This window comes from Lepidothrix coronata, unplaced genomic scaffold (assembly GCF_001604755.1).
Source record: "Lepidothrix coronata isolate B3197 unplaced genomic scaffold, Lepidothrix_coronata-1.0 Scaffold93, whole genome shotgun sequence".
Taxonomy (NCBI): Eukaryota; Metazoa; Chordata; class Aves; order Passeriformes; family Pipridae; genus Lepidothrix; species Lepidothrix coronata.
Genome location: NW_016690273.1, coordinates 2,093,859 through 2,119,844, shown reverse-complemented (window position 1 = coordinate 2,119,844; position 25,986 = coordinate 2,093,859). Strand labels below are relative to the sequence as shown.

The 25,986-nt window shown below is 48.8% G+C and overlaps 1 long non-coding RNA gene across 1 annotated transcript in view; it reads right to left on the bottom strand.

The window, feature by feature from the left end:
• Positions 1–541: 541 nt before the first annotated feature.
• Positions 542–25,986, bottom strand: part of LOC108500749 — a 27,644-nt gene continuing 2,199 nt past the window's right edge. The window contains exons 3-4 of the long non-coding RNA XR_001875980.1: positions 4,627–4,884; positions 542–654 (exon numbers count right to left, since the gene is read on the bottom strand). This is a non-coding gene — a long non-coding RNA (uncharacterized LOC108500749). The remainder of the gene's footprint in view (positions 655–4,626; positions 4,885–25,986) is intronic.

The following is a 25,986-nucleotide window of genomic DNA, read 5'->3' as shown; positions in this document are numbered from 1 at the left end:
GTGGGCACACAGAAGGAATGGTTTGACTCCAAAGGCATTTTCCCTCAGCACATAAGCACTGCAGGAATTTCCCTCGTGTCCCAAAGAGCCTCGCTCTGTGCACAAAGTCCACTCACAGCACTGGTTATTTTCTGTCTGACCATTAGAGGCAAAACAAGAGAGTGCAGTCTACATTCTGAGGTTCAGAGAGGCTCTGCAGCCATGGAAGGAGCTATTTTGGGAGATCTGTGTGGTTGCTAGGGCAAACCACTGCACCATCCACCAAGCGGGATCTGGTTTGTACGCCAGGAGAGGAGGAAGAAGTTGAGATTTCTACAGAGATGACTAAGCTGGGTAACGTGAGAAACCAAATGAAATGCCAGGTTGTGGAGAAATACAGCTACAGCTTCCACCAGGACTCACTGAGCTCCTACATGGAACACTCCCGGTTGGTCTGAGCCAACAGAGCCTAGACCAGCTTGGAAGAAACTTCCAAAGGTTGTACAAAGCATCCTGCTGCCTCCCCAGGCAGGATTAACTATATCCAAACGTACCTGACACAGGGCACACCACCACTGAACCAGAGCATTTGTTCATACAGCTCCCTGGGATCCGTATTCCTGGTCCTTTACACAAAGGAGTCAATGAGGCAGGCAGAAATGCACACCAAGTCTCCTGCAAAATTAGGGAATCGTTCCAGATGCGAAAAAACCCACAAATAACTGATGGATCGGTTTTCTAGGAGCTGTATATGCATGGAGAGCTTCTCATTTTCAGAATTACTGGAGCCTTGGTTTACATCAACACATCTGGATAGTCTTATGTCGTTTACAAAAGACCATGACAGTTTTTCTATCCATTTCTATCTATTTTTTGAGCTTTTTGTCCTTAGAAAGTTAACAGGGCAAAGGCTGTAAAGAGAGGACAAAGTTGTGTGAGGGTTAAACTATGTTCCCTTTACTCCACAGACAGTGAAGAAGGGAAACTCAAATGCATGAGACCAGAGAATATTTGATAAGGATTTAAACTGCTGAGGGGAGACTCAGACAATAATCTGATTTAGGCCTTGCAGTGAAATGAGCAGTGCCTGCTAAGGCTTAGTCAAACTCCAGCACACCCCACTCCTAACAGGCAGCACTCCCAGCTCAGCCTGGCATTACAACTCATTTACAGCTCTTTCTCCCCGTTCTGACTGCTGAAATAAAAAGGTTCAAAAGAATGATGAAGAGATTTAAGCTCTGCAGAGACCACAAACTCAGTGGAAATTCCAAGCCACCAGACCTAGGTATCACTGCTGCAACCCCTGGGAGCAACACTGAGGGCACAGTGACCACCAGGACCTGAAGCAGAAACCTCTGCTACAGGTGGTGGCTGGACACCCAGTGTGGGCCACACCTCTGCCACAGTCCCAGGCACGCTCCACAGGCCTCTGGGCAGCAGCGGCTGCACCTCTTTGCTGGAATAACCACAAACCAGGCAGTGTATGAGACACCAACTTGCCCTCTGGGGCTGACACAGCACAGCCCCGGCCCACTGCCTTTACCAAAGAGTGAGGAGCTCCCAAGCTTCTGCAGTGATCCAAGGATCCAACTGTGGCCCTCCAATGACCAATGCACATGGGTACACACGTGTCAGCAGTTTAAGAAACAGCCTTGTTCGCTTTAGGTCCTGTTAAAGAGTCTAACGCTTCTAAATCACTCAGTTCTGAAAAATGGGGCTTAAATACCACTGAAACCTAAGAACATAAAGAGAAAAACATATGTGCACATGCTCCTAAGAAACCAAACAGCTTTTCAAAACAGAATTTCTCTGACATGCTCCTAAAGAAAGTGGTTTTTATTTAAACCCTGAAGGGCAGGAGAAAGACTTCAGCACATGTCAGTAAGAACTCCCACTCTGCACAGGCGAAAACATTGGCACGAAAGTAAACTAATCACTTCCTAAGCTGCTAAGATGCCATTATAAAGTACAATATGTATGCCCATGTGACATTTGAACATGAACATCTCCAAGTATCACAATGTAAGGGCTTTTTTAAACAACTTCAGGATAGAATTTGGTCACACGATGACACACCTGTACAGAAAAGACTAAAGGGGATGACAGTCTCCCACCTCCTGACAAGTCCTCTGAGTTTAAAAGGCACTTGAATCTGACTTGGATCTATGTAAACAAAGATCATAGAAACAACTGTCTGTAGCAGCCTGAGGAAGAGGAATTCTGGTATCATCTTTCACTGTGTAGCTTTGTGAGAGGATGGAAGGGACGGAAAGAGGGAAGCAAAGCACCCACAGTCAGCAACACAGCCCGAGGTGAACAGGCCTCCTTCTTTTGTACCTTGGGCCATCAGGATAATTAGATCCTGTATAACACCCACTGACCCACGTCAGGCAGCACATATAACAGAGATCCAACCTCTCCAAGTTGCACAGAGGAGCTGCTCCATGTTGCAAACTGTGTCCTGAGCTTTAGGGACAGATTCTGGCACCGACACTTTGGCAGCACCATCCCGAGCCCGCTGGACAGACCGATGGACAGTGTCACCCCACACTGGCCGAAGAGCCCCATGCTCCTGGAGGTCCAGAGCCATTTGGTGAGCAAGGAGGAACCCCGGAGCCTGAGCTCCAGCTGCCCCACATCACCCAGGGATCCCACAGATCAACCCCAGCTCAGACACCACAAACATCTTTGGAAGAGCCGTGGAGTTGATGGAAAGGTCAGTCTGAGCCACTGCACTTCTGTTTCTACCCTCCCTCCCCTGAGCTGCAGAGTTTCTAAATTAATCTGGGTCTTTAGGCTTGTCGGCTTTTATTGCCGTTTCCTACAGCAAAGCCCAGCTTTCGCACCACAGACTGCACGGCTCAAATCCCCAGACAAGCCCAGTAAGTGCTTTCTGCAATTTGCCTTTGCCCTTACTCATCCAACTGCGCTCCCTTAAGTGTCTCCTAAAAATCTAAGAGAGGAAACGGGCTTAGTTTCCTCCTTATCCCCCCCTCTCTGGAACATTTTAATAGGAACACGGCAGCCAGATCCCCCTGGGAACAGCCTCGCTTTGTAGGGATTGCACTCCATGGGTCACTCTGTGGGGTCAGCCTGGACCCACAGCCCCCTCCCCAAATCCTGACCTCTGCCACTCAGAGCCCTCCTGACATGAGAATGCCAGAGGGCAAGAAATCCTGCCTCTGTGCAACAAGGCATTGTTAAAGGGAAAATTCCTCAGGTTTGGGTTTTTTTCCTAAATCCTTTACAAGGCTGAGAGAATTGGGATTGTTCAGCATGAAGAAGAAAAAGCTTCGGGGTGACCTAATTGCAACCTCCAGTACCTGAAGGGAGCCCACAAGAAACATGGAAAGAGACTATTTACAAGGGCCTGGAGAGACAGGAAAAGGGGGAATGGCTTCAGACTGACAGAGAGTAGGTTTAGGTTGGATATTAGGAAAAAATTCTTCCCTGTGAGGGTGGTGAGGCCCTGGCACAGGTTGCCCAGAGAAGCTGTGGTTGCCCTGCAAGTGTTCCATGCCAGGTTGGACAGATCATGGACACCTAAAGACAGAGCACCACAGCCACAGGATGGATGGGGACAACACTGGACATGGCACTCAGTGTTCTGTGGGGATCAGGCACAGGTTGGACTCAATCTCAGAGGTCTTTCCCAACCTAAACGACTCTGGGATTCTGTGAAAAAGCATGATGATGACTCTGCTGTGGCCTCCCCTGACCCCCCTCCTGTCCCCTCCCCTCGCAGGCCGTAGGCACGTTGCCAACACGCTGCACCACACAAACTCAGACAAAGAAAAGAACAAAAACCTTTCTTCTGCTGGCTCTGGAGGAGGAGGGAAAGGAGGGGAATCCAGGGATCAGTCTGTCACTCTGTGCTTGTGGGTGCTGCTGCCACAGAGCACCGGGAAGCTTCACACTCCATCTGTGCGGTGAGCGGGAAGTGCGAGAGCACAGGATGGAGGAGCAGCCCCTGCCTGGAACTCCACAGTGCCACGAGCAAGGAGAAGCAGCAAAACAACATCCACGAGTCGTCTCCCACAAGTAGTCTTTCCAAGGTAACATAACACCCCTGGACACGCTTCCAGACCAGCGGAAAAGGACACAGGGCACACCGCATCATCACCTGCCTGGAAGTGCTGTGCTCCTGGCAGGGACAAGCTCAGAGCACAGCATCCCTCACCATCCTGCCCACAGGCAGGGGTCTGGGACCATCATCCTGTGCTGTGACAGCCAAGGTCACTGTTTTCCCTAGGAGGGGAAACCTTTCAAGTAGCTCCACTGCTGGCAATACAATGTGCCAAGCTTCAGGCATCAAAACCCTGAGGTCTACTTTACACCTGGGGCTGTCTCAGGGGCTTTTTTAGTGGGTTGGAGTTTTTTCAGTGGTGTTGGGTCCATGTGACAAACTTTAGGCATGTGAGGCTCAAATCCTCATAATTAAAGAGGCAGAGAAGAGGGAAGGGGGGTAACATGTGGTGGGACACACATGGCATCGTAACAGACATCCACACATTTAAACTATAAAACCTAAGAGGTGGGACAGCACAGAAGTTCTTGTCCCAGAAGTAGCAAAGCTGGTTGAAAATAAAAAATAAAATGAAAGAATGGATTTTTAAAAGCATGATCTGATATGTCATTCATACTTACCTTGGCAAGGTCTCTTGTTTTCCAAAGGTCTGGCAGCTTCTAGGTGAACACAGCAGCTCCGGAAGGAGAGTTTGACAGCACAGTCTGCAGAGGGATCCCTGGAAAGCAGAAGGTCTGAGTTTTCCCTCTGTACAGTCCCATTGACAACAGACTTCAGCCTTCACAGTTCCTCCAGTTGGCTTCTCCTCAGCAGAAGGGTCTGGAGAGGAGTCTTGGGGCAGCCGTGGGACGCACGAGGAGCCTCCCTGGGGAGCTGCACTGCACAGAGAGCAAACACAGGGCTGACACCACAGAGCAGCAGCTTCCCTGGGTTTATGCAACGTTTATGACTCCTGTTCAATTATGAAGGAGAGCTTACCATGGAAACTGCAAGGAGCTGGTTTGTTTAAGATACAGAGCCCTCGTTTTAAGTGAGAGCTGTTCAAAGGCAAACACCCGAACTGCACTCAAGGCTTTGCATTTCCACCTGGCCCCCAGAAGACTTGGAGGCTACAAAAAAAAGGCATTTGGAATTGTTCCTCCCTAAAGCTAAGGAGCCAGGTGAAAGGAAGGAACAGATCCATTCCTGCAAGCAGCCATTGTAGGGTTTGGAGGTTGGGAAATGCCGTTTTCCACGAGGCCCCCAGGACTGCAGTGGCTCAGCAGGGCTGCCAGCCCACATCAGCTCCCGAACTGCGGAGCCGCAGGGACCGGTCCCAGTCCTGCACGGCCCACAGTCAGCAAGTGACCCAGTAATCCAATTAGGCAGCAACATGGGCTGCCTGAAGATATAAAACAAAAGGAAACAGCGAAGGGAAAAGGAAATTATGCCTAAAGCAGAGCGTATCCTCATTACTCCCCTCATCTCTAGCTGCAAGCTCAGTGTCTGGGAGACGGGGACAACACGCTACAGAAAGCCCAGCCTGGAATCATCAGCAAGCACCAGGGCTGCTCTCTGACTGTATGGAAGCCCAGGCAATGAAGAGACAGTCCTTCCTAACCAGCCTGGTCAGAAGAGCTTGGCATGATGACTCCAGCCTGTTCCAGCTACTTAAGGTGCTTCCCTGGCTTCTGTCATACCACATTCAGCCACTGCCAGGTATTCTGAGGAGTGCGTCACCCAGAAACCACAAGGCTGCAAAGGGACCAGGGGAGGGACTCAGTGATCCTCAAGAGCCCCTTCCAACCCCAGATATCCTGTGATTCCATGATCATTTCTTCTGAACATGGCCCAGGCTACTCCTCTGGGCCCTCCCTCAGGGTGTCCAGTTCCAAAGAGTATCCCATGGATGCCCCACATCCAACACTAACGTGAACAAGTTCAGGAGAAACCACCCACTCAGCTTCAAGGGTCAGAACCTCTAGGAGGAGAAGGGAAGCACACTTTTGCACTGTGAAAAAACACCACAATCCCAAAAAGGGGATTTCTGGGTAAAACAGGTGTTTAAGCTGCCCGTGGTTTTCCCGCATCTAAGAAATGAGCACAGCCAACATGCTAAAAACACATTTTAGGTAACTTTCTAGCTGAACTTTGGCTTCTGAGGAGACAGAAGATAACCACAGGCTCAAACTCAGAGCAAGAGATGGATTTGTTTGTGGGAGTAAAAGCTCAAAAGCACAAAACCTTTCGCCTCAGCTCCCATGCTGGAGGCCCAAACAGCATCCTCTGGGTGCTGGGAAAACAACAAAATGAAAGGAAAAACACCTTATAAGTGCCATTGCTCTGGAAAAATTAGAATTTTTAATAGGAAAGTAAGCATAAGGCTTGTTTTATATTATGATAACTATCAGCATGTCAGGAGTTTTTATGGTTTCTCCATTATCATAACAAAAGCATCTTGCTCAAACTGCAGGAGTTAAAAATGCAGAACATCCTGACTTCCTAAAGATAATTCTGAAAACAAGGAATGATGAGGATGCACTTCTACCACTGATTTCTTTTATTCAAAACTTTCTCAGCACTTTCAGTCTGCAGAGAGATTCAGATATTTTATCAAGATGGACCTGCAACCCAAGATCCAAGTTTGAAAGCAAGATAGGTTGAGGAGCTGAGCATCCATCTCTTGCTTAGAAAAACCCTTCTCCTGAATATTATCCTAAAGGGATTGCTTTGGCTCTGTACTTTGTGACACAAATAAAGAGGAGGCACTGTTTGCCATGCTACCAACACCTGTCTGAGTGTGGCCAGCAGCTCCACAGGTCCGGGGAGCCACCAATTCCTCGGCAAACACAACATTTTTGTACCCTCTCCACGGACAATTAGCAGCAGAAGCCTGAAACGTCAAAACCCGACTCTTAATTAACGAAGTCAGCACTTAATGACTCCAATTACATTTCCACTGATTTCTGAAAATTGGATTCTTCACCACACTTGCCGTGTTTAAATGAGTTTTTTACCTCATCCATGGTAATTATACTCTGACAAACCAAATTAAAATACAGCAGAGATTTCTAAAATCCTACTTGAAAATAGTGGGGATTTAAGGACAAAAAAATTTCTGAAGCCCCCTGCCTTCCACATTTTTTAACGTGTTCCTTTCAGGGCCCAGCAGTGCAGAGGGTTAAAAGATGAGATACACAAAGGACAGTTATGTTGTTAAAATGCCATTGAAAGGGTGTTTTAGAAGTAGAAAACAGTCTTATTTCTGTGATAGAAACTCAGTATCTTAACCCCCATATCACAGAAATTTGCTTCTTATTTTATTCTAAATCCCAAAGTTACTCTTCTCAGGTTCACCATCAGAGTGACCCCAGCAACGAGGGGATTCACTGGGAAGGAATAAATACATTTCTCAGTCACAACTACCAGCTTCTGGATCTAACCTGTGTGCTGAGACCCACCGACAACACGTGCCTCTGGGATAATCCTGGCCTCTGCAGGATGCAGTTGTACCCATTTGGGGATGCCTTCCCCTTTATCAGGGAATTATTTTCAAGTTCCTGTTTGTAAGTAGCACTAGAAATGGGAAAGGACAGGAGAGTCCATTTCAATGAACTAAGCCGCCAGTGGAAAGAGGCATAAAAACACAGTATTTTAGGGTTCATATGATAGAGAGCAGCAAATTCTCCACAGAACATGCCCTTTCCATGCATTTTTCTCCTGAAAAGGGAAGGGGGGGGAGAAACCACTAACAGCCCCTTTGCTAACCCCCTTTGCTAACCTCCAAACTCAAAGATCCTCTAGTTCCTCACGGCATCCCAAAACCCATCACAGCTCCAGAGGAGCACAGAGCAAAGCTGGTGCACGTGTTCAGCGTGTACAGTGTGAACTCAGGAGGACACATTCACAGGGTCACGTTCTCACCCTGCCACAGGGATATAACGTGCTGCTGTCACAGCTACTTCTTGCAATAATACCTTTTCATTCTGCTTGTTTCCACTTTATTTTTATTCTCATCTTTCGCAAAGACTCATTACTCAGCAGTGGTTGTTGGATTTTATGTTCACATATGGTTTAAAGAGGTGGCTGTTTAATGTTCCCTATATGTAAATAACTACACGCTGCTCCAGTCCCTGCTGTGCAGGGGAAGGAATGATTAGATCATAAATCTCAAACACAGAAACACGTCAAGTTGGTTCTCATCTACAAACACATTAGAGCTTACTCTGGGTTACATTTTCTACCTTCCCTTTTACCCACGAATCCCCACTGCTTTTAATGAGCACATAAAGCAGCCAGCAACAGGAAAAATTATCCCAAAAAGCAGGAGTCCCCAAGACATCAGGAGAAATTTCTTCATGGAAGGGGTTGTCAGGCACTGGAAGGGGCTGCCCAGGAAGGTGGTGGAGTCCCCACCCCTGGAGGTGTTCAAGGGAGGCCTGGCCATGGCACTCAGTGAGTGCTCTGGGCTGGGGGACAAGGTGGGCACTGGACACAGGGTGGATCCATGGTCTGGGAGGGCTTTTCCACCCTCAATTATTCTGTGATTCTGTGATCCTGAGCCTGAGGAAAAAGGAGTCGCTGCACAGGGAGCTGGTTTAACTCCCAGCCAAGAGCAACCACGGGACAACCCTGGAATCACAGACTGGTCTGGGTTGGAAGGGACCTTAAACCCCTCCAATGCCAACTCTCTGCCCTGGGCAGGAACACCTTGCACCAGCCCAGGCGGCCCAGCAGTGCCAAGGTAAGAGCCAGGAGGGGCAAACACCTGCATTCTGAATGACTCTGCCTCTCCTGTAACTGTGGCACAACCCCAGTGCTGCTGCTGGAAACCAAAACACGTTTTTCAGCGTAATTTATCATCTTTTTAACACGGCTGACAGTATTCATTTCAAATCAAAGCTCCCAGGCCAAGCACATTAAAACCATTTCTATTTTTCAGAAGTGAACGCTGTGAGGGCCAGGAGCAACATTAACATACCCACTAACATTTCCAGCTTGTCCAGTATCAGAAACCAGCACGTAGAATAATCTTTTGAACTTTCCAAGGCATGGAAATGCTCTTTATTTAAAGAGGAGATACATAATTCATTGCTCAGCTGGTCTCCCTTCCTTGCTGATCCACGACAGATCACAGGAAACATTCCTACTCCCTGCCACCCCTGCTCCTGATACTCCCAGGCCTTTCAGAGCAAGGAAAGCAAAGCAGAAAAAGCTCTTGATGGCTATTGGGAAGACATTCTATACCCACAGGTAAAGGGGAAGCAGACCTCCTTCACAAGCACCCCCAGGCAGCCCATACTGCTACCCACAAAGGCACCAAAATCACCCAAAATCTGTGATACCACAAACAGGTGCAGGCACTCCCCCCTGCAACCACCTGCCTAGGTGGTGTGGTGGGTGTAGAAATCAGTCTCTGGTGGCAAACAACCAACCAAAACCAAGAAAAGACTCATAAGGCAGAAATGAAGGTGCCAATCAAGAAGGCAGGAAGAAAGGAAAAAAGATCCTTGGCCTGTGGAAGCAGGCAGGAGACAGCCTGAAACTGGGTATTAACTCAATTTATACAAATGCAATCCAAGCTATCGAGTTTGGGCATAGTCTGTCTGCACTGAGGAGTCACTGGAGTGACTGTAACAGCTACAGGATCCAGAAGATCCAAACCAACACTGCAGGATGAGGATGGGAGGAACCCCAAAGCTGCTCAGGTTTGCCTTTCCCCTCCCCATACCATCCACACACACGCTCCATGTCCTAATGAGGAATCCTTGCCCAAGTCCAGCCCCTGTGCCTGATTTCTGCTGACCCTGAAGTTATCCTGCAGCTCTAACAACAGATGATGGATCTCATTTCCTACCCCAGCAGCCTCTGTTGCGTGGCATTGCTCTGCATATTAATGATCCCTAATGACACCTAAAAGCCTCTGCAAAGTCTCACATATGGATTTTACCACTTAGTGCGAAGCTATAAAGAGCCCACAGTGGCAGAGCATGTTTAATGACCAAAACCAGGAAAGCATTTATTAAGACATCCTCTTACTCTTGTGGAAAGGGGCATTAAGATGATTTTTCTCCTGGACCAGCAGTGGCAGGTGAGGAAGGTGATGAGTAATATTAGTCTGAAAGGGATCCTTAAAACATGCATTATTTAAGTTGGCAGGGAATAAGTCTATTCAGTGAAAGAAGGGTGGGGAAAAAAAGGGTCAGGGGAGTGAAGGAAAAGAGCTGCCTGCTCGCCTGTGGCATCGTCAGCTTCGGACACCGATGGAGATTCATCCTGAGGAATATAAATCCACCTCCTGTCAGGACTCCTGGAATTCAGCACTTCCTGTGGCTGCTGAAGAGGCACTGTCAGCTGATCCCTGATTCTCAAGTTTGGGATGACAACTGGGGGGGATATGGCTGAAAAGAAGGGTTAATTAAACAAAGAGGCAAATAGGCAAGAGCCTTTAGGAATTGATTAGGCAATGGAAGTAAATGACTTGGCAAAACAACCCTGCTCTCACTGCCAGAGTTATAAAAACATCCAGGAGATGCAGAGCTGTGCTAGTGATTGATATTCTCACTGTATTTTCCTGCAGCAATGGGGAGTGTGGGACATTTATTGGGGCAAATGAAATCATAACCAAGCCATGTCCTTTTCTACTCTGTGCAAGAAGAAAGAGCTGCCAAGGATCTCTTCATCCAGAAACCAAAGCACCACCAAGGACTTAGGAAAATGATCACGTTGCCAAAATAAGGCTCAGAAAAATATACTCATCAAGCTCACGTGGAATTGGTTGTTTCCTTGCTTGGAGGAACAGTGCACCAACATTCACACAGTGACCAAAACCAGAACCCATATTCCTTCCACATTTCTGCTCTACAGCAAGACTGCATTTTCCACTCTCCTGTGCAGGTCTATTTCTGTTTGTTTGGGAAGTCACACGGCATGGGGAAGGCCTGAGCCTTGGGGAAAAAAATACATGTCAAACGTAGACCATGCCTGTGTTACACACCCAAAAGTTACTTCATGTTTTTTGTGATACACCAGTAAAGAAAAGAGACTTCAGTCTGGGTTCAAGTCTCGAATCATCGCGTTCACGAGGTCAAGACTACAGCTGGTATAAATTTACTTACCACCACCATAAATCCCAGCATGGTAACACTGAAATATTCTGGCTGTCAGAGCAGGGACGTTCAGACTGCCCTGCATTTTTAACCTTGATTATACATAATTGTTAATCACTGACCCATTCTCTGGTCGCCCTCGGCTCCAGCACGTTGCTAAGCGACCCGTTTTTGCTCCAGATACTTTTTAAACTCTGGTTAAGAAGTGGCCAAAAGTCAACGAAGTGAGGATTGAGATTATTGTGGACAGATACAAGGTGGGAAGTGAGTGACACCCACGGACACCTCTACCCAACGTGCATAAACACCCAGTGCCACCTTGAAACCCCCTGAGAGCAGCCCCACAGCTCACACATCTCCTGGGGAAAACCAGGCTGCTCTCCCAGAGCTAATGGGAATATCCTCTCCCAGCCGGGAGGGCAGGGATTTTCTAGGTTAAAAATAATCAGGTAGACTTAATCAAGTAGAGGGTAGAAATTATCCAAGCCCATGATTCGCTGTGAACTGTGGGCCTGGCAAGCGGCACTTGGAGCAGCCAAATTCCTTCTGCTGCTCCCTTAAACAGCCTGGGGCTCTCCTGCCCACCAGGATCCTTTGGATTTGTGGGAAGGGACCTCAGAACTCCAGGACTTTTATCCTTCTGGCAAACTTGCGTGGGGACACAGGGCAGCATTCACAGTCCTCCCTGTGCCATTTATCTTTACTTTCCCCCTCTCTTTTTGTTTTGAAAACACTGTAAAAAATAAGGGCAGCACTCCCTGTATTATATAAATCTTAGACAAATGTGTCCTTCTCTTGCTATTTCACTCCTGTATCACCACCCCATTAACAACCACTGTAGTATATCGTTTTTAGCCAAAGAAACTTGATTTTCGTCCTATAGAAACCACTTGTTAAAATGCTACAGTTACACAGAAGCAAGACTGAGCAGTCACATCAATTGCTGCAGGATTCCCGAGGCAGGCAGGAAAACTCCAAAGCTCTGCTTTTCCTGCCTTTTCTTCTTTTAAATGACCTAGTGGTATGGGTTACAGTCCCAGCTATAGTTACTGGTGCAACCAGTGTAAATTAGACATTTGTGATCAGGTTCCCAAAGCAGCTGAGCACTTCAGTAGGAGGCTGTGGCCTTGTGCCAGAGTGGGAACTCCAGTAGCTGAACATGCTTTCTTGTTTTCAGAACTGTTATCAGGTCAATACATTGATGCAAAAACATCTCCTTTTCTTTTGGTTTTCCTCTAAACCTTCAAGAAAACTTTGAGTAAAGCCTAACTTGTTTGAGGCCAGGTTGGACAGGGCTTGGTCTAGTGGAAGGTGTCCCTGCCCATGGCAGGGGGTTGGAACTGGATGAGCTTTAAGGTCCCTTCAAACACAAACCATTCTGGGATTGCCTGATTCTACGAAGTACTGGGGTAAAAACACCCAGACAAAGACTTCCAGCTTGTGCCTCTCTTTTCCTGTCAGGAATCTCCTCATCAAAGTCAGGCCAGGCTACACCACCAATGTTTTAAGAGTACCAGGCATGGCTTTAAAGCACAACGTAGGCTATATTTTGTAAAGAGGGAGAGGAAGATTTGGACAACCAGATGATTGCCAGGGACACCACGTGCAAACAAAATGCAGAGAGGCGTAAGGATCAAGAGGCTGCTCTGAAATTATTAGCCTGGAAGAGAAATGATTAAGCATGAAGAAGTCATACAAAACCAGGGGCCCCCTGAGTAATTTGACCACTTCTGTTTGGACTGGTTTTTGGTAGTTTGTTCTAAAGGAGTGAAAACCTTCACCCATCTTGCCTTCGCTGCTGCTGTCGCAGCCAAGTGGGTTTGTCCCACATGCTGAGACCAAACCAAGTTGTGCAGCACAAAGTTCTGTCCCTGCCCTGTCAGTCACTGTAGGCAACACGATCCCATCACCTCCAGGTGACCCCTGGAGTTAAGTATTGTTCCATGAAAAAATCCTGGAGATGGCTGATGGCAATCTGCCCTCCAGACAGACAGGCCTTGCGCAACTCCCGACCTGCATCCCAAGCCAAGACACCGTCCCGCAGGATTCGGACCGGAGACAAACACCCGCAGCACAGGGGAAGGGGACGAGCCAGGAACGCAAAACCAGGGGCTTCGGGAAGGCTGCTGGGATTAACAACGACGTTTCCACCGGCTCTGCAGAGGAAGAGCGAGAGACAACGCAGAGTAGGAAACTCTGCCAAACAAAACTGCTGGGAGCTGGATTGCTCAGTGTTCCCTTCTGCAAGCAAAGCTTCCAGGAAAAGAAAACAAACCCCTTTTGGTCCGAGAAGCGCCTGGAGTACAAAACCTGGACTCAGCTCTGTTCTCTACCCTCCCCAAGAATCAGAAGGATCCGTGGTCAGAGCAGAAGGACAGTGCAATGTGTGTGCACAGAGACATCAAACAGGCGATGCTGCGTCAGGAGACGGACAGCAGAAGTAATTTTGGGCCCACTGGCCTCTGCAGAAGGATAACAAAAGAAAAAAGGAACTCTGAAGAGCTTCAAAATTCAAAACACTTCTTGGAGGAAGAGAGCCATGAGTAGCACCCGACAGATGTTGCAGTTGTTAAATGTTTGATGCCTGCAGGCATCGGGCAACCGGCCTCACGCCAAAAGCAGAGGTGACTGCTGAGGTCACTGCAGGTCTGGCCACTGCAGAGACCTGAGGACAAGCCTAAAAGTTTCAATGAACTCCATGATCCCTGAAGAAAGAAAAAAAACGATAAAAAGGCATAGAAAGACACTCAGCACTGGACTGCACAGTGCTCCACTCCACTGGACAGGAACAAAAGCTGACCATGCATAAAACATGACAACAAGCATTTGGAGCCAAATTCTTACTTCATCAGACCTATTAAACCATCAAGGGGAGCCTCAACCTACTCAGCTCTAGAGAAACAAGCACCAGGCTAACACTTTCCCTGTTCTCTCCCTCATGCCAGCCTCCCCAGGATGCCAGGGGATGGAAGCCCTCCTCCTTCTCCTCCCATCCCACATCACAGGGATGCACACAGGGTAGAGCTGACACAGCCACTCCTGTGCTGAATCCCTTCTCGTAAAGCTGCCTCACGTTCCCAGAGAGCCATTAATCCGTCACCCTTCAGCTCTAAAATTCATACAAATGATTTTATTCATAATTAATTAAGGTCTCTAAATGTGGAAATTAAATTACCATTTACAGAGCAAAAGGAGATGGCGCAGGAAAACCTGGATAGCAGCAATAGCTCTGCATGGATCAGGAGGACATGGGGCGTGGGGACTATCTGGCAGTGTTGCGGAGTCACACAGTGAAATCTGTACTAGGTCAAAACACAGATTACAGCATCTTTGAAAAGCTGCTCAGGCCCAGTCACAAGAGACCTTTAAGTCAGAGGTGCCAAATTAACCCCAAAACTCAGGTTCCCCCTCGACTCTGCTGTTAATAATCCCCTGGACTCTTGCACTAGGAGCACATTTTGAGGACAGCTAAAGACCCAGCATTCCTTCTGTTGCCTGGCTCCTCCACTGGAAAACAAGTTGCTGGGAGAACAAAAGAGCTGCTCCTCCTCACGTGTATTTAGCCTCACCTTTCCATTCGAATCAGGCTGCCAGAGAGGAGAGAACATACAGGAAAACAGATGGCCCTGTGCTGAACACGAGGCATAATTCACTCGAGGGGCCGGGAGGGAGATGGGATGAGCAGGCTGAGGATCAACACCACCACAGAATTCAGCCATACAGGCACAGCAGGGCTCTGCTGTAACAAATACCACAGCCACGGACGTTTTCTCCTTAACTCAGAAGGGAAAGACTGTGAAAAGTTACTTTGCTTCTTCATTTCAATGGCAAAGGAGCATCAGAATCAATGACAGGGATGATTCCATGACAAGTTTCAAAGGCAACTCTCTCCCATCCCTGATAGCCCATGGATGCACTCAGTATCAGAATCCAATACAGGAGTAACACGATCTTTTTCCCTTATATTCAGCTACTGGTTTGCCCAGTTGCCAAGGGATTTTTAGGGTAAGAAGATGGCAAGGAGATGGTCTGTACACAATTACTCAAGGAGACCAGGAAACAGATGTGTCCCAGACATTCCCATGCTCAGCCAGGCAGGCAGATTGCAGGAAGGCTAATGGCCATGTTGAAATTCAAAGAAGAAAAGGTTCATATAAGTGACCTTTCTGGTTTCCACGCAGCCAAAAATAACAACACACCAATTACAGGGAAGTTTCAGGACCAGATTCCCCCCAAGCCCCCAGAGCCCTCAGTGAAGTCAGGGAAGGCTGTGCTAACAGCATGCACAAGTTTTCCTGACAGAGGGAACAGGGGGAGGCTCCTCACAGCACCCCTCGGGAGCCTTTCAGGATCAGCCCTTCGCTTGGCAAGACAAACCCCACCAAGCCAGGAACAGCACAGGCATGTTTTGTTGCTGAGAAAGCAGGCTCTGAAGAGATGGAGAATGTGGATAGCAGGAACAAGAAGAACTGCTCCGTCTGGTCTCCCTTCCCCGCTCACCCATCGCCACGAACCCGCTGTCTCTGTGAATCCAACCAACTGGTAATTCCCCTTCTGCCGCTGACGCACAAAGGATGCGAGGCCTCAATTAGGGATCCGTGTCTCACAGGCTGTCAGAACTCCTGCCTTCGGCTCCACAGCGCCCCGGGTCAGTTCCTGACGGGGAGCTGCTCCACACAGCTCCGAGGCTGGCACTTCCAGAGCGCCTGCAGGCACACGGGCAGAGGTACGGAACCGGGCGCCACAAGAAACGCAGCCGCTGTGGAACAGCCAGTTTTGAAACCCCATGGTTTGTTCCTTGCAATATGTCCTTAAGAAACTGATGCTTTCCCTTTCAGTTCAGGCTTTTCCACTTTTCCACGCTGCTGCTGATGGTTTCAGTCCCCCAGAGGCCCAGGCATGTGCTCGGCTTTACCTGTCTACCCAAGGCCTTCATTTACACACCATAAGAGTTAAGCAGATGCCCAAAGCGCAGTTGGTATTTCAGGGTCATACCCAAGGGGAGGTTCAGGTTGGACATCAGGAGGAATTTCTCCATGGAAAAGGTTGTTAAACATTGGAAGAGGCTGCCCAGGGAGGTGGGGGAGTCCCCACCTCTGGAGGTGTCCAAGGAACAACTGGATGTGGCACTCAGTGCTCTGGCCTAGTTGACAAGGTGGTGATGGGTCACAGGTTGGATTTGATCCCAGAGGTCTTTTCCAACCTATGTTGGAAATGATGGCATGTATGTGATGGCAGCATCAAGGTGCCATGAAATAAGAAGACCCATGTGAGAAGCAAGCTGAGGTGCCCCTCACACCACACACTGCATTTCAACATCCCTGCCACGCTGAGGGGAGCAAAAGGCCCCTCCAAAGGCAGCTCTGCTATGATTTATGTTCAGACCTCTCCCTGAAGACCTCAAGAGTTGCGGTCACATCTCAGATACCCACATGGTACAAACGCAGACCCCAGCCTGTCTCCCAAGAGCTGTGGTAGCAATGCCCCACTATCCAGCAGCACACACACAGACCCTCGAGCACGGCAGACAGGAAAACAGCAATTTCCTCAGCAGGACCATTTTTGTTAAGGGCAGGACCTGGAGCAGCACAGACACCTTCTGCAAACCACCCCCACTGAACCCAGCACACATCACACATCATAAATACCACCCCTCAGCTGGCCATCAAGGGCTTTTCTTCCTAATGAGCTTTTTCAAACCATAGCAGACAATGACCACAAAACAATCACAAAGAATAATATTTGAAAATGCCAATTAGGGAGAGTATATGAACAACGTTTTGAAAGAGAAAAACAACTTCAACAAAGACACTCCTCGTTTTTACCCAGCTACAGACAGTACTTATTTGAGGCAAAACATTTTGCTGGAAAACATAGAACTGTAGAATAGGATTTGTTTTAATTATGTAACTCTGACTTCCCACACAAACAAATCCAGCTATGGAAAATGCCATACCTTGGCTTTTAAAATGGCACGAGTCAAGCCAAGGAGAAGAAGATTGCACGGTAATTAACGCTTCCTTGCAATCTACAAGGTATTCACCACTTGGTTTTGCCCACGGGAATTAAACACTGCTGCAAAGTGACATAAAACACTGTTCCAGAGTAAAATCTGTCTCTGCCCTGTCCTCATTTCTCCCTGGAAAAATCTGCATGTGCACGTGAACGGAGACGAGCGGGTGAGCTCATCAAGGCAGAGGGGCTGCCCCTTCTCCCCTTCCCAGCCTGGGCACCACGTCTCCACCCCTCACTGCCAGGGCACCCAGGGAGTGGCTGGGAACCAGTGGCCAGTCCAGCCCCTGCCACCTGTCCCAGAGGTACCCAGGGCTGCTCTGGATGGCTTTGGACACCCAGCACGGCTCTGCTGCCCCTTCCCACCGGGACCGGCAGCAAAGCCAACGCAGCTGGTCGTGGCGTGGCAGCCAAAGGTCAGCACCGGAAACCACAGCTACCCCCAGTGCAGGAAACTGTCTTCAAGTATGAAAACTTTTTATTTCAGCTCCATTTCTGTACAGCTGAAGCATCCCAAGCCGCCCGGGGTTATCAGCATAAACATCAAACGTGCGGAGCCACATTAGGCGCGTCAGCAGCTGCCCCAGTCACAGCTCTACGAGCAATGCCAGAGTAAATTGCCAACCTGCCAACCAGCACCAGGATCCCAGGGAATTGGATGCACAGGAAAAAAGAAAAAAACCGAGATGCATATACGGATAGTTAAGAAGAAAGCAGGTCAGGCAATTAAAAAGGAAAGAACATCATCGAATTTCTTCACATCAGAGGAGAAATCATCATCCAGGCTATTCCACTCCATTAATTTTTTAGCAGTGCTACCCATTCAAGTCAAATATCAGATGGAGAATTCATACTTTTAGTCTTTTGAAGCAAACCACCTTCTATAAAAAGGAGAACTGACCTGACAGCAATTCATTTGCAGGGGGGGAAGGGATTTCCTCTCACACACAGCAAATTTGGTAGCAACACTACAATTATTGCAAACTGGTTTCAGCAATACATCTGATTTGAAAGGTGCTCAGAAGCCAAGGCTTGAAAAAAGCCAGTAAAGTCAAATACTTTTACAGTGAAGCATTCAGAGGTAGCAGGTTTTTTGGGAGCTTTTACATATTTATTTATTCATGATTTTTTCCTCCCCAGTTTGTGTCACCGTTATATCTAAAGCTTGATCTAAACCCCAAAGGCGGAAATACCAGTTTACTGTATTTTTATATACCGTTTAGGCAGCAAGAGGAGATTTTTGGACCCTCCCTCAGGCAGCAGCCACAGAGCCAAGCTGCTTTCCCAGGGAAGAAGCTGAGAGCTAGTCCTGCCAGTGAGATGCTCACACCAACTCTCCTTGCTTTAACGAGGGGTAAGTCCTGATCTCCTTGCCTACAGAGAAGAAATTTAATCGATGGAAGGACAACCTTCTCTCAGACTCAACAAAGCACAGCCCAAATTCCCCCAGCATCTAAATGGTTTCCAAAGGGAATTCCCACAGCCAAGGAAGGGAGAGCAACAGCAATTCCATAAAGCCATAAAAGGTGCAAAACAGAGCAACAACCACCCATCAAAGACACGTCCTGCTATTTCTGCACAGACAACTTCTGTAAAAAAAAAAAAAAAGAAGAGGGAAAAAAAAAGCAAACTGCTGCTTAAAATATACTTTGGAGGTTACATAAGGGATGTTTAAAAAACTAAAACCCTACTAATTCTTTGTTAAAAGGAAACATCCTGAGTGAAAGCCCTAGGAAGAAAACCAAATAAACTCCTGACACAATTGCACACCACTGACTCAGGAGCTCTGTGCTGAATGCACACAAGCAGTCTGGAGGCAGGGCTTCCCCTGCCCTTCCGAGTGTTCAACTCCTCTGCTCTCAACACTGGCTCAGATAAATAAATCAAATTGAATAAGGTATGCATGAGTAACTCCTGACTTCAAATATTTATGGAAGACTATTATCATTACCCCCAATGTGGGTCACCCCCAGTGCCAAGGCCGCCATATCCACAGCACAGAGACATCCAGAACCACAGCATGGGCAGCAAGGACTAGTGAGGGTGAGCATCAGGAATGTTCTTTGCCACCTGGATCACTCAGAGCTGCTGGTGGGTTCACACAGCCACAGGGTCAGACAGCAACGCCAAGCAGCTGTGGGGACCAGGAGGATCCTGGGGTGCATTGGGAAGGACATTCTCAGCAGGTCAGGGAGGGATCTGCAGGGCTGGGCTCAGCTCTGGGCTGCTCAGGACAAGAAGGAGCTCCTGGAGTGGGGCCAGCGCAGGCTGCAGAGATGCTGAAGGGATGGAGCATCTCTGGGAGCAGGAAAGGCTGAGGGAGTTGGGGCTGTTCAGCCTCCAGAGTAACTGAGAGGGGCCCTCCCCAGGGTGTGTCAGGGGCTGCAGGGAGGGGGCAGAGGCTGGAGCAGGCTCTGCTCAGGGGGCCCAGCAATGGCACAGGAGGAACAGGCAGGAACTGATGCCCAGGAAGTTCCACTTGGACATGAAGAAGAACTTCTTTGCTGTGCTGACCAAGCACTGGAACAGATTGCCCAGAGAGGATGTGGAGTCTCCCTCACTGGAGATATTCCAGAACCCTCTGGACACACTCCTGTGCCATGTGCTCTGGGATGGCCCTGCTGGAGGCTGGGAGGTGGGACCAGATGCCCCACTGTGGGCCCTTCCAGCCTGACCCATCCTGGGTGACTCTGGGAAGGGGTTGGTTTGGCTGCAGGTTTCCCAGAGTAGTCTGCTCCCAAACACTGCCCCACACTGAAGCATCCACTCAAGCCAGATCAGCCCAATTAAAATGAGCCGGAACAATCCTATTACAGCCCGGCTGGCCAGTGTCTCACTCAGACAAGCTTAAATGCATAATTAATTAGCTACTTTAAGAAAGCTCAGTAGTCTCTTTCTAGGACCAGCTTTCCAGAACTGAAAGGACCACCAGCTGCAATTCCAACAGCACAGGAAAAAAATCCCAAACCCATTTCCTTCTGTAGCAGAGCCCCCATGGACACCATGGGACATGGACTCTCATCTGCACCAATACCCTTCAGCAGCCCTGGAGCTGTGCAAACCCCATCAGCTGCAGGTGAGGCTCCTGTGCCCTGGCTGGGACTGGCTCCACACCTGGAGCAGCAGCCCCACTCCAGGGGCCAGGAGAAGTTTCGCTCACCCTGGCAGATAACACAAGTACCAGCGTAAGCAGGTGACTCCTTATTTGCACTACACAGTGAGCTTGCAGCCCCGGGCAGGGTCATTGCAACTGGGCCATGGGGCAGAGCACCCTGTGATCCTTTATTTTCTTTATTTATTTTCTTTATTAGCGTTTTCTTTATGAGACTGACACTATTGTACATGAAATGCTTAAGCACACCGAGCCTTCAGGTCAGTATCCGGACACCACTTTAACACAAATAAACATGGAGGGCTGTGCTGGGTTAGAATCACCTCCAAATAAAACTCAAGACACCACTTGAACCAAAGTAGCAGCATGTTTACTTTAGGCCTCTGGAGTGGGAGCAGGCATTGCAACCCAAGTACAGAGAGGGCAGCAGGACTGATAACAAGACAGGGAGATTAAAACAGACCCAAACACCAGAACAAACCTTGGATGAATCTGAAAGGAAAAACCCAGGCTCTGACAATCACTGACATCACTGCATCTTTAGCTATATAGGTGGGCAGATAGCCATCAGTGTTTAAATTCTCTTGAGGATTTCTACAAGTTACATCTTATTCTGCAAAAAGAAGTGACACAAAACAACTCTACCTTGGCACACTTTCAGCCCCTGAATTTCAGAACACTTTTAAGTTAATTGAGAATGGGGAATCCAACATTTTAATCTCAGCTAGGAGAAACAGCGTTTCAAATACAGAAAACACTGGCACAGGTTAGCAAAAGACAAATTGGTTCAACCTCTTTCCAAACCTTAGGAGGGTAGAAATGATCTTCTTCCACCGAGCACAACAGAGGCAATTTTAAAGGAAAGCATCCATGAGGAATGACACTGCCATACCTAACTGGAAAGACAAGATTTAAGGCTGGATTAAGTTCTGTTGGCAAGCCAGAGGAACTCCATTGATAGCAACTGTCCTACCCACTTAGGCAAAGCCAGGATGTGTTTTATGGCACCACACAAAGTGACCTCAGTTTTGAGCAAGGAACAGCCTGTCCCAGAGGCACCAAAGTCTGTGCACTCCTCCAGACTTTCCATCCCAATATGCCACCAAGTCAAACCTGCAGCAATTACCATCCCAGTCTTGAAACATCCAGTGGCACACACAAAAAACATGCTCCAATTGATCTGGGAGACAGATCAGATTCCAGCACTTCTCAATTCCTTCAGAAACAGTCACCTTCAATGGCTAAAAAAAGAGGCTGTTCCAGCAGCATTTGGCTCTCTGCATTTTGTGAGAAAGAAGAGAAGGGTTACCAGTTCTCTTTAACAGGTGTGTAAAGATCAGGAGGGATGGACACATGCACCAAGAACCCCTGGAAGGAGAGCAATTAGCCAACAGGGTACACTCAGGAGGGAAGAGAGTGACTCCAACGAAAAAGACAGGATTGGGAATGGCTTGATGAAATACAGCAAAAACATCCCCCTGTGAACAAAACCTGCCCTGTGTGCTGGTGCTTTCTTATCACAGTGCCAGCCTGTTAAAGTGACAATTCTCAACATGTTTTCTGCAAACTTCCTGCTGGTTAAAATTCACCAGGCAAGTGTTTGGTGGCCAGGAACTGCTACGGATCAGAGGTTCATTTACTTGCCACAGTCAACTGCAGGGAAGCAGAAGACTACACCACGCACACAGCTGCCTCTCCTTTCCCATATTTCTGGCATCTTCCTACTCCATGTGGTTTGTGGAGCCACCAAGCAAAAGGAAAGCCCAAAGCACCCTGCAAACAAAAGAAGAAAAGCTGGTCTTTCACAGGGATAAAAGGAGGTGTAGTACCTGCCCCTGAAGTGCAAACAGGTTCAGACACCTTCTCTTACTGAGATAAAGAGTGTTTCATATCCAATTCCTCCCACCACCTCCAGCACTAAGGAAGGAAGGATGTGTTGAGAGAAGATTGTACATTTGCATCAGGCACTTTGATGGTACAAACACCTCCATGTGCCCACGTTTGTTAAAGAGGTGACTGAGCAGCAGGTAGGAGTGAAAGTACAGAGCAGGGCTCACCAAACCAAGGTTGTCTTAACACCTGAAAACCTGACTCACAACACACTTAGAGCCAACACGAAGGTGATGGGGATTAAATTCTTCCTTTCCACAAAGACTAATGCAGGCCTAGAACCAGAACAAGTCTGTTTAGGGCAACAATCTCAGGTTACTCTCAAAATGCTTGACAACCCTTACTGCTCCCTTGGATAACTTTCAAAAGTACAAAAAAAATAAAGCAATTTCCAGCTTCTGCTTGAGAGAAGGGATACTTCCTTTCTAGGACTGCCTAAGGAGAGACTGCTGTCTGTCGCAGACATTTTGTTGAATCCTCATCCTTGCCATTGTTTTCCCCTCCTTCCAACACGGGTGTGCCCTCAGCAGGTAGGATCCTTGCAGGCTGTGTACAAACAGGGTCACAGAACACAGATGCCTTCCCAGGACCCCCTCCCAGCAGTGACCCAGGTTTGGGTGCTGACAAACCTCTTCAAATGAGCATTCCCTGTCCAAGAGAGGCACTGAAACCCAATAGGACAACGAGGTGCCCGTGTGCCTGTGCATGCAGGGTGTGCTGGAACAGAGGAGCCACGAGGCAAGAAACCCGCACATTCTTCCTGTCAGCAAGGATTTGGGATGATCCAAGAGAGCAATGCTTGCTCCTATCAGTCTGGAGAGAAAGCCCCTGCAGACGTGTGGGACCCTGCTGACACAAACATGCTGCTGGTGGCCCGGAGGCTGCACAGCCCAGGGACACCCACCCCCTGACCCCACACCAGCAGCCCCAGCTGGCTGTCAGTCCTTTTCATCTGCCTGGCTGGCAGGGTCAGGACATCCCATCTCAGGTCAGGTCTGTGCACTTCCTCAAGCACCTCCTTCCCCACCATCCACCTGGGCAGGTGCTGGTCCCTACCTGGCACCACACAGGAGCAGCCCCCTGGGGCTGCTGTTTTCCCTGGCTGTCACAGACACAGCCCTTGGCCATGCCAGTTGCTGAGCAGGATTCCCAGCCCAAGCCTCACATTATCCTGTGGCTCCCTCCTCACTCCCACCACGCACCAGCTCTTCTCTCTCCTGTCCCTCAAAGCAGGGGATAAATCCCCCTCCTGTGGACTGAGACTGGTTGTTCACTGATTCCAGAGAGCCTGAGCATCTGCAGCAGGCAAATCTCCCGAGGCATTTCACGTCCTGCCATTCCCAACTCGCCACACTACAATTCCCATTAGGGTGCCCCTGCCTCCTCCGCAGGATTTCAGCTGGTGTGGATCCTAAGGGCTCTCAGCAAAACTGTGCCTGCACTGCTGCTGCCAACCCTTCCAGCAACCTCCAATCCTTCTAGAAAAATCTTCTTCCCTCTTTCTTGTGCAGAGCTCCATCTATATCCCTTTTTTTTTTCTGTCCCCAGGCCGAAGGATGTCCTTCCACATTCCTAGCACAAGGAGCAACCTGAAGCCTCATTTCTCTCTTCCTCTCCTCCTATATTTCAAGAAAACTTGGGTTCTCTGTAAAAAAATTATGGATTTGCTTCCATAGCCACACCAAGCTGACAGTTTGATTTTAAGCACAAGGTTCAGCCCCCTTTCTGTTGCCTCTCCTGCTCCCACTGCAGGGCAGAAGGAGGCAAAAGGCAAAGTGCCAACAAAAAAAATAAAAAGGCACTAAACTTGTAACCTGCTCCAGTGGGATGGAACAATCCTGGGCAACCAGAGAGTCCCTGTTGCCAGGGGGAATAGGAGAAGCCCCCCAGCAGCAGCAGCTACAGTCACATCCATCCAACCCAGGAGGCTCCTGGGACTTGACCAACAATTTAGTTTTCCAAAAGTCCATAAAACCAGAGAGCCCTGGGGGCCAGATGGGGGACAGATAAAGCCTACCTGGGGCAGGGGCTAAGGGGAAGAGATGACTCCCTGCCACAAAAATGCAGACAGCTTATCTATCAGACCCCAGGGGTGCCTTCTGGGGGATGTTTTTCCTCCTTTTCCAGGAAGGGAAAGGAGAGGGGAGTGTCTTTAGGCATTGTTAGTTAAGAAATACAGAAAAGACTTACTTTCTGTTGGCCAAACCTACAAGCACTTCTTCCACTGCCCCCTCCAGGTGCTTCCTTGCTGTCACCTGGCCTCTTTTATCCCCTGACATAATGCCAGAGATGGAAGGACATCAGTGCAGATTCCACCCCTCAATGGGGAGAAAAGGCAAGGAAAAGGAATGACATGTGGGATTCTTCATTAAGTCAAGCATTTGACTTCACCACTGCATCCAAGCACTGAACAGGTACATTTTTCTCCTTGGTTTAAATCCAGGGCACTCACACTCACAGGTTTAGTTTTAACAAGGTCTGCTGTGTTATAAGCAGTGTTTTCAGATTTAACACAGGCAGAAACCACGGTACAGCAAGGCATGTTTCCCTCACTTATATGTGACACATCCACAGCTTCCAAAATGCACAGCCCAGTTGCCACTAATGGCACTTGCTCAGTCCCATTTTTTACCAGAGGGCTCCCACAGCAGCTTTCCCATGTTTCTTTGATGGATTTTGTTCCCTGTCCTTCAGTCCCCCAGCTTTTCCACAGCTGGCAGGGCCCAGGCACACGTGCACACAAGACAGTGACTGTCTGCCAGCAGACAAACACAGGGAAGATACTAAGTTCCCTCAGTAAATGACCAGTCTGTGTCTGAAGTCCTGCACCTGGGTCAGGGCAATCCCAGGCACAAACACAGGCTGGAAGGAGAATGGATGGAGAGCAGCCCTGGGGAGAAGGACTTGGGGTGTTGGGGGATGAGAAGCTGGACATGCCCTGGCCCAGAACCCCCCAGTGTCCTGGGCTGATCCCAGAGCAAGGGAGGGGGGATTCTGCTCCTCAGGTGAGACCCCCCTGCAGAGCTGCCTCCAGCCCTGGGGAACAACAGCACAAGGACGTGGAGCTGCTGGAGAGAGTCCAGAGGAGGCCCCGGAGATGCCGCCAGGGCTGGAGCCCCTCTGCTCTGAAGCCAGGCTGGGAGAGCTGGGGGGGTTCACCTGGAGAAGAGAAGGCTCCAGGGAGAGCTGAGAGCCCCTTGCAGGGCCTAAAGGGGCTCCAGGAGAGCTGGAGAGGGACTGGGGACAAGGGATGGAGGGACAGGACAAGGGGGAATGGATTCACATGGACAAAGCACAGGGTTAGATGGGATATTGGGAAGGAATTCCTGGCTGTGAGGGGGGTGAGGCCCTGGCACAGGTTGCCCAGAGAAGCTGTGGCTGCCCCTGGATCCCTGGGAGTGCCCAAGGCCAGGTTGGAGCAACCTGGGCTAGTGGAAGGTGTCCCTGCCCATGGCAGGGGGTGGAAATGGATGATCTTTAAGGTCCTTCCCAGCCAAACCATTCTGGGATTCTATGAACAAGGTGAAAACTGTCTGCAGCCCTCAGACCTGAACCTGCACTCCAGAGCCTGCAGCTCTGTGTTCCCCCCAGATGGCCCAGACAAGCTGCAGTGAGTAATGCAATTAGTGAACCACTAAGTACCTCCACAGTCACATGCTCCAGTGAGTGTCTTCACAGAGCTGTGAATGCCCCACTGCAGCCATGCCAGAGCTTTTAACACTGACATTAATTCATCCTTCACCTGAGACACCAGAAAAAACCACAGCCAAAACAACAAAACAAAAAAAACCACAACCAATAAAGCAAACAAATGAAAACACAACAACAGCAACAAAAAAAAAAAAAAAAAAAAAAAAAAAAAAAAAAAAAAAAAACCC